The sequence below is a fragment of the Cryptomeria japonica genome, chromosome 2 (genome assembly GCF_030272615.1).
Source record: "Cryptomeria japonica chromosome 2, Sugi_1.0, whole genome shotgun sequence".
Taxonomy (NCBI): domain Eukaryota; kingdom Viridiplantae; phylum Streptophyta; class Pinopsida; order Cupressales; family Cupressaceae; genus Cryptomeria; species Cryptomeria japonica.
The window spans coordinates 577,836,254-577,850,949 of NC_081406.1; positions in this window are offsets into that span (position 1 = coordinate 577,836,254).

The following is a 14,696-nucleotide window of genomic DNA, read 5'->3' on the forward strand; positions in this document are numbered from 1 at the left end:
TTCATAAGGGGTCTTGTCCTTACCTCTTTTCATCATAATTCGGTTCATTGTGTAGACAGTTGTACTTACAGCTTCTTTCCAAAATGTTTTTGCTACATTTCCTTGTATCAACATTGTCCTAGCAGCTTCAACCATTGACCAGTTGTTCCTCTTTGCTATACCATTCTGTTGTGGTGTCCTTGGTGCAGAAAGTTGTCGCTTGATACCATTCTCATCACAGTACTTAGTGAATTCCTTAGAAGTAAAATCACCACCTTGATATGTTCTCAAACATTTTATCTTTTTGCCACTCTCTTTCTCAGCTAAGGCCCTAAATGCCTTGAACTTACCAAAAGCTTCATTCTTATCCTTCAAGAATGTGACCCACATCATCCTTGAATAATCATCAGTGAAGATCATGAAATATCTATCACCTTGAATGCTTCTTGTTCTTATTGGTCCACATAGATGTGTATGAACCAAATCTAACAAGTGCTCTGTTGAGAAAGACTTGCTCTTGAAAGTTGAAGAAGTCATCTTTCCTAACTGACATTCTTTATAAAGAGCATTAACCGGTTTGTCTAGCTAAGGCAGACCTCTTACTGTCTTGGACTTTCTCACTTTAACAATGTTATCAAAGTTTATATGACAACATATCCTATGCCAAAGCTAGCTATCATATACCTTTGCAATCAAACAGTTTCTAACTTTAGGATTAAGATGAAATAGAATACCTCTAGTTTGTTTCCCAGTTGCAATCAATTCACCTTTGTTGTCAAAGATTTTGCACATACCATTTCTAAACTCCACTGGGTATCCTTTGTCATTAAGTTGTGTCACACTTAGAAGATTATGCTTTAGGCCTTCAACCCAATAGAAATTGTCAGCACTTCTCTTTCCATTAAGTGAAATAACTCCCTTACCTTTAACCATACAGGGTGAGTCATTGCCAAATATAACAACACCGCTATCAAATTTCTTCAAGGAAAGAAATTTGCTCCGATCACCGGTCATGTGATGTGAACAACCACTATCAATGATCCAATCATCGGAGTTATCCATCCTGGACACTAGTGCTTTCTGATCAGATATCTCTTCCTTAATAACTACAAACACAATATCTTCACTAGCATCATCATCAGATTCTTCATCAGTAATACCAGTGTCAACCGCAATAAGACAATCTCTCTTACCTTTGCCCTTATACTTATTGAATTTGTCTCTCTTGTAGTCATTTTCACCATTAGGACAGTTAGCTGCTATGTGACCCATCTTGTTGCATGCAAAACATTTTAAAGGTAGCTTACCTCTATATTTCCCAGTGCCTCTAGGCAGTCATTTTTCCAATAATGCTTCAAGTTCCTCTAAGTTGTCTTCATCATCAACATCTCTACTGGATCTGGATTCATAGCTATGGCCAGTATCTCTACTTCTTCTCATAGATGGGTTAGAGACAAAAGCTTTGAATGCAGATTCTGATTTTTGTATACTACCATCATAACCATTTAATTCAAAAGTAGTAAGTTTGCCAATGATAGAGTCAAGAGTTACCTTTGTTTTGTCAATGGACTTCAGCTCCTGAATAGCTGCAACTCGGATAGCATAGATCGGTAGTAGGGTTCTCAATACCTTACTGATCACTGTGGCATCTTCCACTTTCCCTCCTGCACTCTTTATTTCACTAACTATCTCTTTTATCATTTGACCATACTGTTGGATATTCTCACCTTCAAACATTCTCATGTCATCAAACTTTCCTATTAGGCTCTCCTCTTTAGCAATCTTAACATGTTCATCACCACTATATATCTCTTCAAGTTTTTTCCATACTTCATATGCAGTTTCAAGACCGTAAACATCTACATATTCAGCATCAGACAAGGAACTTATAATAGCCTCCAATGCTTGATGATTTTCTCGTTGTTCTTTCTTCTAATCATTAGTCAGGGTTCCAGTAGGTGCAATATACTTAGTTTCTACATGATCCCAATACTGACTACCAAGACTCTTAATGTAAATCTTCATTCTGTCACTCCATATCCTATAGTTTTCTTTGTTGAACTTCGGACCTTCTTTCTTCATCATGATCTACAAGATCTTTTCCTCAAGTTGTTAGGCTTTTAGGTTAAAGAGGACCTGCGACGCTCTGGTACCAATTGATGGTATGATGAAAGAATAAGTATCTGGTAGAATACTGAAAAACTGATACAAACTTCCCAATCTCAAATTCAAACTCACAAAGTAAACTTTCACTTATCAAGATCAATACTCGACATCAACCGGTTAACTGTTATAACAACTTAACAGTAAACAACTTCAATCTTGTAAACATCAAAATGCTTAATCATATCTCAACATATTCAATCTCTTAACACTTCCAGTTATCATGCCTTATCAGAAATTAATCAAATCAACAAATAAGATTATAACCACAAAAACATCCACCACTTGACAAAATGTTTATACGTGGAAAACCCAAATAGGTAAAAACCACGGTGAGATGAGACTCACAAGGATAGCTATCTGAACTCTTCTGAAGTTCACCGTGTTAGGAACCAAGCCTGTTAAAGCTTTTACAATAAGTCTTGTTAAGAACTGATTCTATTAGGAATCACCCGGTTAAGGGATTTACAAAATGCCTTGATGAAAAAGCAAAATACCCTATTAGGAGTAACCTCGGTAGAGGGTTTGAGAATCCAAGTTAATGGACCACCTTGTTAGAGGATTTAATAAGTAACCAAGCTTGTTAGAGCTTACCCGATTAGGGGATTTCAATTTTGTTGTAATTGTTAGAAAACAACAGGTTTTCTTGATCTGTCTGAATAGCACTACATTTGCTTGATCAGATCCTTTTAAGCTTCAATCTCCTTTACACAAACTGCAAATTCATTCTCCAGTTAGGCAACCACACAGTCAATTGATTTTCAACCAACACTTTGCCAACACTCTTACAAACATCTTCATCAACCTTAAATACAAATCAATTAGGTCGGTAATGCAACAAAAACCTAATTCTCTCATAGAGATTACAAACAAGTCGGTTCAATCTTGACCGTTAAAAATCATAACAATCTTTTCACATTCTTCAAGAAAATTCCAACCGCTCCATGATCACCACTTCATTGAACTTTGTAACTCATCATGCGTTATGCATTACATGCAATCCACTTTGCTCATTCCCTAGACAATCAAACAAACAAACAACATGCCAAAAACAATCTGAATTTATCCTCATTCGATCACATGTGTCTCCATCATTACCGCTCATCATTAGATCTTAAACCAACAAACTTGATCAATTAGGGTTTAACAAAAAATAATTGGTAGGGTTTACCGATTACATTTCATAGAAAAGGGTTTAACCTTATATACCGGTTTACCGATTGAACTCACAAACTAACATACCAGTTTATAACATCTTCCACAAAGTTGTTCCTGCCGGTTACAAGCCAATATCAATAATAACAACAATATCAGTAATATCATAAATACCATTACCGGTTCAATTGACATCAATGACAACATACCATATCATTAATGCAATCTTCATGCAAATTCCAACATATCGTTCTTGCAATGGAGGTATGGTTTACATGGGAAATGACAATCCATGTAAAGCTATCGGTGAAGGAGAGGTAAGAATCAAGATGTTTGATGGAGTAGTTAGAACTATTCAGCATGTTAGAAATGTATCTGGTTTAAAGAAAAATTTGTTTTCACTTGGGGTGTTTGATAAACAAGGTTATCTATTCAATGGTGGAAATAGTTTTCTCAAGGTAATAAAGGGAGTTTTGGTTGTGCTAAAGGGAGAAAAATTTGGCCCAATCTCTATAAGTTAGTTGGAAAACCCAACGATGGAGAGGTTGTTGTGGTATCTAATGCAAATATGGACTTGTTAATAACCTGACATCAAAGGCTAGGGCATATGAGTGAATGAGGTCTTAAATTACTACTTATTAGAAATCTTCTTCTAGGTGAAAAATCTAAAGATTTGAGTTTTTATAAACATTGTTTGTTTGAGAAACAAAATTGACTGAGTTTTTCTATAAGTACTACCATAAGAAAATATGTATTAAACTTAATTCATTTAGATACTTGGGAAGCTCCTGTAATTTCTATTAGAGGTTCATCATATTTTGTTTCATTTATAAATGATTATTCTCGTAAGGTGTGGATTTATCTTCCAAGAAGAAATCTAAAGTGTTTTATTGTTTCAAGAGGTTTAGGGCTCTAGTAGAGAATTAGAAGGGTAAGACAATTAAATGTTTGAGAATAAATAAGAGTGGAAAATTTTGTTCAATAGAATTTAACTAGTTTTGTAGTGAGCATTGAATTACAAGGAAATTAACAATTGTTAGGACACTACAAGAAAATGGTGTTGTTGAACACATGAACCACACAATTATGGAGCAAACCAAATGCATGTTGAGCACTACTAGTTTGGAGTAGAAATTTTGAGGTGAGGTTGTTAGTACAACTCATTTCTCGATCAATAGATCTCCCACTACAACTCTTGATAATAAAATTCTTGAAGAAATATGGAAAGGTAAACCAGTTGATTATTCATCTCTCCATGTTTTTGGTTTTGATGCTTATGTACATACTCCTAAAGAGAATAGAAATAAGCTGGACAGGAAGTCCACAAAATATGGTTTTCTTGGCTATGTAGAAGGTACAAAGGGGTACAGGTTGTGGGATACTGCTAGCCACAAGATTATTATTAGCTGAGATGTTTGTTTTAATGAAAAGTCATTGCAAAGAGGTGAAAAATATCAAGTTGCATAATTTATTCCAGTAGAGGTGAAAAAATGTGATATAATCTAGATGTGCTAGATGAGGAACAACTAGATGAAGATCAACCAGATGAACAACAACTAGATGAACAAAAACCAGATAAGCCACAAGGTGAGATATAAACCTTTGTAAGGAGATCTAGTAGAGTATCCAAAGCACCCGAAAGGTACTCTCCTACTTGTAGTTTTGCTTATGCATTTATAACTAATGTTGGTGAACCTAGTTCATATCAGGAGGCTTCTAAACCTAAATGTTCAAGCAAATGGAGAGTTGTTATGGAAGAGGAGATGGAAGCTTTGCATAAGAACAAGACATGGGAGCTTGTTCCAATGCCTAAGGGGAGAAAATATATTGGGAACAAGTGGGTCTTCAAATCGAAGAGGGATATAAATGACAATTTGGAGAGATATAAAGATCTGTTGGTGGCCAAGGGGTATGCACAAAAGTTTGATATTGATTTTGATGAAATTTCTTCACTTGTTGTATGGTTGAGTACTGTTAGAGTTGTTTTAGCTCTTGTTTTCAATCTTAATTTGGAGTTAGAACAACTAAATGTTAAAACAACCTTCTTGTATGGTGATCTCTTTGAGGAGATTTATATGAAGCAACCAAAATGTTTTAGGGAAAAAGGAAAGGAGAATCTTGTTTGTAGGTTGAGAAAATTGTTGTATGGTTTGAAACAAGTGCCAAGGTGTTGGTACAAGTGGTTTGATTCCTTCATGTTGAGTTTGGATTTTAAAAGATGTGAGGTTGATCATTGTGTGTATGTTCAAAGGTATGATGATGAAAGTTTTATTATTCTACTATTGTATGTTGATGATATATTGGTAGCAAGTCCTAGCATGTATAAAATTATCCATTTGACAAGTCTGCTTGCTAGGGAGTTTGAGATGAAGGACTTAGGTAGTGCAAATCATATTCTTGTAATGAGGATACATAGAGATAGACATAATAGGAAATTATGGTTGTCACAAAAAACTTATGTGGAGAAGGTTTCTCAACACTTCAATATGCAAACTATACAACCAGTTAGTATTTTGTTTCCTGTTTATATTAAATTGTCTTTAGAATAGTGTCCTAGCATAGAAGAAAAGAAGACATATATGTCTCATGTACGGTACTCATCAGTAGTTAGTGTTGGAAATTTGGAGGAACTGATTATGTGTTGCATTGATATTTTATCATTGATGTCAACACTAGTTGTTTTGGTTGCTTTACCGATATCCTTCTAGTCCCGGTAAGATGTTTGGTTTCTGGTTGGATTAGATCATGATGATCCAGTATGCTCCGGTATGTTTTGGCTTTTGGAATTGGCTTAGATCTTCTATTCATGCTACTAAGATTCATGTTCAGTCAGTTGGTTTTGATTTGGTGATCAGATGCTATCCTATACATTGGTAAGCTTGGTTTGTTGTTTCGGTGAGGGTTTCACCGACAGAGCTTTGTTGAAGATCTTTGATGTTATGCATAAGTGGTATTGGTGTGAATTCTAGTAGAGATTCAGGATGCTCATGGTGATTGGGATCATTGCTTTAGTGTGTGTGGACCTAAATTGGGTCCCGATTTATCTAGGTTATGGACTGACTTAATGTAACGTGTTGATTGGACTTCTCAATATATTTATGGGATGTCTTATGGGTTGGATATTATTTTTTTGGTCTCAGGCTGACATGTTTTATTGTCTGATGGCCAACCTTATTATTTGTGGTCGAGGGTTTGTATATATATGATGTAAGATCTCATTGTAGATCATATGTGTAAGGGATATGAATATGTAAGGAGTGAATAATGTAATAATCATTCATGCAGAGGATTTGGTCGATCATTGGTGATTGATTTGGGTTTATGTAAGAGGAATAGTCCTCTAGTATTGAGCTTAACCAAAACTGTATTCAGGCATAGGAGATGCTATCATTGCATTTCATTCCTTCTTCTGGATTGTAGTATGGATTTTTATGTAGTCAGTGAAACTCCTTTTGTAATGAGCAGTGTGCTCTAGGCTGTTGGCCTTCCTGCAAGTGTAGGTCCCTCATTTGTAATCACATACTTACTATAGAAGTATTATCTGACTGTGGGTAGGCTTCCCAACGTGGTTTTTCCCTTTACCGGGTTTTCCACGTACAAATCTTGGTGTCATGTGGATGGTATTTATTCTCTAATTGTTGCTTATGCTTAATTGGTATATCTGCTATTTCAGTAATTGGTTTATGTATTTCGTTATTGATCCTTTGGGTTTCGGTATTAAAGTTTTAATTGCTTAAGGTTTCGTTAATCTGGTGACAACTGATTCACACCCCCCCCCTTCCCCTCCCCTCTCCTCTTAGTTGTCTTCCAGTTATTTGAATTGTCTAATAGTTAGTAGTCTTATGTTCGCCATGGTGTGCACTAGACCAAACATTGCACAAGTAGTGGGAGTTGTTAGTAGGTACATGGCAAATCCTGGTACTAATCATTGGACAACTGTGAAGTGGATTCTCAGATATCTGAGAGGCACTTCAAATGTTGCTATCTATTACAGTGGGAGTAGTCTTCAAGTTAATGGGTATGTGGATGCAAATATTGGTGGAGACAACAATACAAGAAAGTCTACAATAGGTTATGTTTTCTCTTTAGTTGGAGGTGTTATTAGTTGGGTGTCAAAGTTGCAAGTAGTTGCGGCATTGTCTACTACTAAAGCAGAATATATGGCAACAACACAGGCTAACAAGGAGGCAATCTGGCTTCATATACTTTTGAGTGAATTGCAAGTAAATCAAGATAACATGGTGTTGCATTGTGATAATCAAAGTGCTTTGCACTTAGCACGAAACTCAACATACCATTCCAGAACAAAGCATATTGATATTCAATATCACTTTGTACATGAAGTGGTGGAAGGAGGACAAGTATCTTTGGCCAAGATTCACACTAATATTAACCCAACATATATTTTGACGAAGCCTATTGGTAGAGAGAAGTTCATTTGGTGTAGAACTTCTCTTGGTTTGTAGTTTATGTGATGATAGACAATATTGACAATGGTCTTTCAATAAAAGAATTATTCATAAGTTTGAAATTTGACTTCAAGTGGGAGAATGTTGGAATGTGAAGTCCAAATTGAAATTTCTTTGAGACTTACTATAAATAGATAGTTTTGTGAGGAAACTTATAAATAGTAACTTTTGCATATGTCATACACGTAGTTGTGTGAGTCATGCTTACTATATTTAGTAAGTTGTCTTCAATTAGGACTCTGCAATTTGGTTGTTATATGGTACTCAAAGTCATGTTTTCATGCACTTTTGAGACTGTTGTAATTGTGGAAATTCCTGAGAATTGATATATGAAAGATATTTGCCCATGGTTTTTTAGTGGTATAATTTTACCAGGTTTTTCCATGTATATTTGTGTGTTATGTGTTGTTATTCTTCTTTGTAATTTTCTGTACTTGTAATTTTTCTTACATAACAACACATGCACATATATGCGTGACAATAAATTATTACATGTCTCAAAGCTATTATCAATAAATTCTTAAATATTTTAAAGCTATTATCTCCATCGAATTGATGACATGGTATTAAAAACTATCGTATACTCCTAAAAATGACTAGACATAATTAAATAAATATATATTATTTATTTACTAGCTTTATTCTTCTATTAATAAATAAATTGAATAATTTATTTATTTGATTCATGTGTCATATTCCTCTAAATATATTTATTAATTAAATATTTATTATTTAATTATATATCATCATTTCTTCTGAGGTCTATCTTGATTAAATAATTTTAAATTAATTAATTACTCATTCAACATAAGTCTTCAATATTAATTCCACATCATCTTATCTTCCATGTCATCATGCCATCTCAATAACCAAGTGGCTAACAAAATTAAATATTTTTAATATTTAATTCTTTATTTATCCTCAACATCCATTCCTAGTCAATATGAGGAGGAGACTTAGGTGTCCTCCTACTTCCTATATTCTCTCCATCACCCCGACATCTTAGGTGGTGGTTTTGCCCACATCAACCTGGGCAAGATCCACTTGTCATACAAAACCTATATTATCTCCAACCATCTTATTTTCTTGGGTCTTCATCCTTGGTCAAGGTGAGCATCATGCCACGTGTAATCTCCTTCCACCTTGTCCTCCACCTTGTTATCATAGGATGAACATCTTCCTCCTTTCCCTCTCACGTTCCAACCAATTCTTCTCATCCATTCTTTCTATCGAGATTCACTCTCAACCGTTGATCTTTTCCACATAGGAATTTGGCCTTGTAAAGTCTATAAAAGGAAACTATTTTCCAATATTTGAGGCTAGTCATTATCAAGCAATAAAGATTTTTAAAGCAATCGAGCAATAGAAAGTGTGCCTTTGGCTTAGTGTAGTTTCATTATAGCAACATATCATATTACTCATTTAGCCTAGTTGCATTATCCACATAGTCACATATTGTATCTCTCATACCACAACGTTCATTCATCTTTTGTCATCTTGAAGCATTAACCAAGTGCAATCTAAGAGAAAATACAATAGCAATATTAGAAGTTGATAGAACACAATGAGACTTATATGGAGTTTTGGCTTTCTAGTTTACTCATTTATTTAGTTTCATTGGTGATTTGGATATTTTGTAGGATTTTAGGATTTTGTGGTAACTTAGAATAGTCTTACAGTTGTTATAAATTTCCTAGTCACATTTTTATCGCCCACCATGGGCCCCTTGCCCCATTTTTAACATTTTTTTTAGTTTTAGTGCATGCAAGTGCAAAGTCCACAGATTGGCATTTTCAACACTCAATTTAGTGTGTTTAGTCCTTATTGTAGCGCATTTAGATCTTTGATAACACATTCACTATTAGTTTAGCACATTTAAATCATAAAATAACTCATTTAAATCTTAAATTTGCAAATTTGTTGAATAGTACAGTGCATTTGCAGCATTAGTTAGCACATTCATAATATAGGCTAGCACATATACAATGCAAAGCGGTGCATGCATAGCATAGTCTAATGCTTTTGTTGTTTCTTGCAGCACATATACATACTATAACACATATATTCTGTGTTTGGGGTTGTAACTTCCATCTAACCATTTGCAGGTACTCACAAATGTTGAAGACTGGATCTTGAAAACTACTAACTATGGTTTTGCAGGGTATTTAATTACATTTAGGTACCTAGTTTAATTAGGAGATTGTAATTTGACCATTCTTATTTCAAATACTTTAAATAGATGGTAAAATTCACATCATTCAAATCTACATACAATATCTTTGTCTTCTTATAATAGTTACACATAGTTTAATTTAGGAGGGAAAATAATAAAGTGTCTACCGTGCTTGTAAGTGATAAGTATTATGCTCTCTTCTTAACTAGGTGATTAGAAAGCCAAACTCACTTTTATTTTTATTAGATTCATTGTTACCATTTAGAGGGCTTGCCTCCTAAGTAGCCAATAATGCCAAGTGAGAGGGAATGACCCAAGTGGTAACAAGGCTAAGGCCAAGCCCTTCCAAGCCACTATAAATGTGTTTGTGAAGAAACTCATAAGCAACAGGTGTCGATGTGTCATACCAACATCTGTCTCCTCAAGTACCCATAGTGGTGTGTAAAACCTGCAAAGGTTGGGAGACCTCTTTTATAGAGAAAAATGTTACATGTATGGCCACTTGAACGAATGTCCTTACTAGAAACTAGAAATTATTGTTATTAAAAGCCTACCCTTCTACTTGTTGACTCGAGAGTTGTGATATACATTATGAAGATACCTCTCATGTACTCCTTAATTTGAGATAGAAAAATTCTAGAAATCTTAGGATTTTTAGAAATTTGAAGCTTGGTATGCCCGAGAAGTGAGTGCCAAGCAAGGGAGAGCCAGTGCTACCAAGCTTCTATCTATCTGGTCAAGTGAATTATTTTATTGCAAGAGGATTCAACAAGTATAGTCTTGGCCAAACCATTTGTTTACGATTGTACATGCTTCTTTCTTTTAGTTTTCAAACAAACATTGTGTCTGCTATGTTTGTTATGTTTTCTTATCAAAATAGAAAAAATCATCCCTAAGAAACATCAGACAAACAAAAAAAATTAACATAAAATCTTCAAAAAAATCATACACAAAATAGTGCATTCAAAACACAGTCTAGTGCATTTGTATCACATAATAGCACCTTTAAAATATATATTAGCGCATTTGATTACCAAAGTAGCGCTTTTGAGGACTAGAGTAGTAAATTTGACATATCTATTAGTGCTTTTGATATCAAAAAAGTAGTTGATGCAAGGGCATCCTGCTCTTGCAATTTATAGTTTCATTTCTATTGTTGAAATTTTGGTTTTTGTTTCTATGTTGCAACATATCTCAAGTCTCTTCTTACTCATGTCACCTTGGAAAATAGAAAGAAAGGGAATATCACACATCTCCTGTCACTCGAGTGACAGGAAGTTATTTTGAAAGGGGGCTTAACTATTTTTGGGTGACAGGAAGTTATTTTGAAAGGGGGCTTAACTATTTTTAGTTGTTATTCACTCCAAACCCGACAATGTTACTTGTCGGTTTGCATCGACAGTTAGGTGGTTGTTTTGGGATGAAAGTCAAATGTTCTAAGGAGGAATCAAAGAGACAAAAATTGGGTGACAATTGGAAATCCCAGGCGACTAGTAAACTATATGAGGATGGTTGATAGTTGGAGAAATGGTTGGGACAGTGAATGTGTAACCCCAGAAGCCATATACATAGGAGACATTGGTCGTAGGAAAAAAAAATGCCTTGAAGTTTCAATTGACTATTGAAGAAAATTATTAAATGTTGCCAATGTAATGATTGTAGAAACTTTGTAATTGATAAAACACAACAATGGGAATTTGTTTGATTTCCTATCACAAATTAACAGTGGAGTTTTCGACTTAAAATTCTTCTTGTCTCTTTGAATGTGTATGAAACCGTTGAGCATTTGTTTGTTTTTAATTTTGGCTAAAATAAATATATTCTTTGTTTCTTGTTAAAACAATTTGTCGACACTAAGAAGGGTTGATTGAATTGTGTTTGTGAGGTGAATTTGGTTAAGTGGCCAATGAGGCTTGCCATCATTTTGGTATCAAAGCGTGCAGAGTTTAGGTTTCGAGAGTGTGAACAATATGCCTCCAAGAAGAATGGGCAGAGGTGGAGCCCATGGAAGAGGCGAAAGAGGTAATGATGATGGGTTGTTGCAACAAATCATGGAGAGGATGGATGCCTTGGAAAGGGCACAAAGAAGAGGGAGCCCTGATGTGGATGTAAGTGATGATTAGACAGAGGAGGAAGAACAAGACCAAGAGGGTAATAGAGAAGGGCAAGGAAAGTAAAATTTTTTGAGGAGAGACTGTTGAGGGCAGTCATGAATGTAGGTTCCAAGCCTAAAATAGAAGTTCCTACCTACTTAGGAAGTCTTAATGGAGAAGACTTGATTGATTGGATAAATGATTTAGACAAGTATTTTGAGTATGAGGGTGTAGAAGAATATGGAAGGGTAAAGTTTGCTTGTACCAGATTGAAGGGCCACACTACAATGTGGTGGGACTTCGTCCAAACTGAGAGAAGAAGGAAGAATAAGGAGAAAATTCACTCATGGGATCGAATGGTGGCTAAATTGATATCTAAACTTTCCTTCCTGCTGATTATTAGACCAATCTCCTTAAGAGGTTATAGAATTTGGACCAAAAAAATATGTCTGTAGAGGACGATATAGAGGAATTTTATAAGTTGGTAATCAGATAAGGGCATAGTGAGGAAGATGGAGAGAAGATAGCCCATTATATGAATGGCCTAAAGTATAGTCTTCAAGATGAATTGAGTCTTCTGTCCTGTAGAAGCCTAGAAGAAGCTTATCGATTTTCTCTAAAGGCAAAAGAGAAGTTGCAAAGAAAGCAGAGTCAAAAAAAGAAAAAGAGAGGAAGAGGGTTTAGAGGAAGGGGATGAAAAACAAGTAGAGGGAAAAAACATCACCAAGGAGAAGAGGTTGGAAGTTCCAGTACAACATCAACTAATGACAGAGGAGGTTTCCAAAATAAAGGGGGTAGGTCTTATGGTAGAGGTGGTTCCCAAGGTAGAGGTAGAGAGTTTGTTGGGAAGTGTTATAAATGCAATCAATATGGACACAAGAGTTGGTAATGTGCTAAGTTGTCCCAAGGAGGATATACAAAATTTGAGAAGAGTAATCAGATTGTGCATGCTGATCAAGAAAGTGTGGGGTCTCCAATACACCACAAGGATGATCCTGGGTCAGGAGAATCTTTGTTTCCCAAAAGAGTATTGTTAAAACCTCAAAAAGAAAGTCAAGAGCCAATTCAAAGGAGATCTTTGTTCAAAACCAAGTGTAAGTCACAAGGTAAACATTGCAAACTCATTATAAATAGTGGTAGTACAAATGATATTGTTGCAACTAAAATGGTAGAAAAGTTGTATCTTAAGAAGATTAAGCATCCCTCTCCCTACAAGGTGTCTTGGTTACAAAAAGGTCATCAAATATTGGTGAATGAGTAGGCCTATGTTAAATTTTATATTGAAAATTATAGGGATAATGTTTTGAGTAATGTAATGCACATGGATGTGTGCCACGTATTGCTTTGAAGACAGTGGCAATTTGACAAGAAATCGGTGCATGATGGAAAGGAGAACACATATACCATTGAAAAGGATAGAAATAATCACACCTTGATGCCAATAAAAGAGAAAGAAGAGGGCAGAAACGGTAAGGTGATGATGGTAAGTGGTGAGGATTTTTTGCATGATTTAAAGAATGAAGAAATTGGTTATGCTTTGGTTCTTAAACCTAGAAGTGTTTTGTCTTCCTCAAGAGTTGATGACATGCCTATTGAACTGCAAAGTATTTTAAATGAGCACGAGGATATCATTGCATCTAATTTGCCTAGTGAATTGTCTCCAATGATGAGCATTAGCCATTACATGGATTTTATTCTAGGGGGAAACCTTCCTAACTAGGTTGCTTATAGGATAACACTTATGGAGAATGAAGAAATAAGGAAGAAAGTGGAAGACCTTTTGAAGAAGGGTTTGATAAGGGAGAGCCTAAGCCCATGTGTTGTTACTATTGTGCTAGTTTCGAAGAAGGGAGGGGAATAGCACATGTGCATTGACTCGAGGGATATTAACAAAATTACAATAAGATATTGGTTTCCCATACCAAGAATAGAGGATCTCATGGATTGTTTGAGTGGCTCCAAGTATTTTTCCAAGATAGATTTAAAAAGTGGCTATCATAAAATGAGAATCAAATCAGGGTTTGAATAGAAGACAACCTTTAAGACTAGTAATGGGTTGTATGAATGGCTAGTTATGCCTTTTGGATTGTCTAATGCCCCTAGCACATTTACGAGATTAATGAATGAGGTTTTGAAACTCTTTCTTGGTAAACTTATAATTGTATATTTGGATGACATTTTGGTGTTCAACAAGTCTACAAAGAAGCATATAGAACATTCGAGGTTGGTATTGAAGAGGTTACATGAAGAAAAGTTGTAGATTAACTTGAAGAAAGGTGTGTTTATGTAGACCGAGTTGATTTTTGCGGGATTTTTGGTGTCCCAAGATGGATAAGGAGAAGGTTCATGTCATCCTTGATTGGCCAACACTAAGTGTAATGGAGGTAAGAATCTTTCATGGTCTTTCTAGTTTTTTATATAAAGTTTATAAGAAACTTAAGTCATGTAGTGGCACCTATTCTTGAGACTATAAAAGGGAGTAAAAGACCATTTGTGTGGACTAAGGAGGCTGAAGAAAATTTTAGATTTCTCAAAAAGAAGGTAAGTGAGCAGCCCATTCTTTCTTTTCCTGATTCTGACAAGGTGTTTCAAGTAGAATGTGATGCTAGTGGGTTAGCAGATGAGGCAATCCTAAGCTAAGAAGGGCTAAGAAGGTAAACTGGT